We start from the raw sequence: 260 nt of genomic DNA, 5'->3' as shown, positions 1-260 counted from the left end.
TCGATACCCCGCATCTCCAAAAATAATAAGAATATCTATTAATAAAAATATATTATTTCTTTTCNGGTAGCAATATTTCTTCATTTTCACTATTATTGATGACGGGAAATTTAGGGTTTTGTGATGTAATGATTGTGGAGATGTAGCTCAGATGGTAGAGCGCTCGCTTAGCATGCGAGAGGTATGGGGATCAATGCCCCACATCTCCAAAAGAGAGAAATTATTTTTTTTAAGTATGAGTTAATTTAACATGTTATGTA

The 260-nt window shown here is 33.2% G+C and overlaps 1 non-coding gene across 1 annotated transcript; it reads left to right on the top strand.

The window, feature by feature from the left end:
- Positions 1-136: 136 nt before the first annotated feature.
- Positions 137-209, top strand: TRNAA-AGC. Its single transcript has one exon. It is a non-coding gene; the product is annotated as a tRNA-Ala (tRNA).
- The last annotated feature ends 51 nt before the right edge of the window (positions 210-260 follow it).

Source organism: Cucurbita pepo, unplaced genomic scaffold, assembly GCF_002806865.2.
Source record: "Cucurbita pepo subsp. pepo cultivar mu-cu-16 unplaced genomic scaffold, ASM280686v2 Cp4.1_scaffold019360, whole genome shotgun sequence".
Lineage (NCBI taxonomy): Eukaryota > Viridiplantae > Streptophyta > Magnoliopsida > Cucurbitales > Cucurbitaceae > Cucurbita > Cucurbita pepo.
The sequence above is the reverse complement of the archived record's forward strand: the minus strand, read 5'-3'. Positions and strand labels throughout refer to the sequence as shown.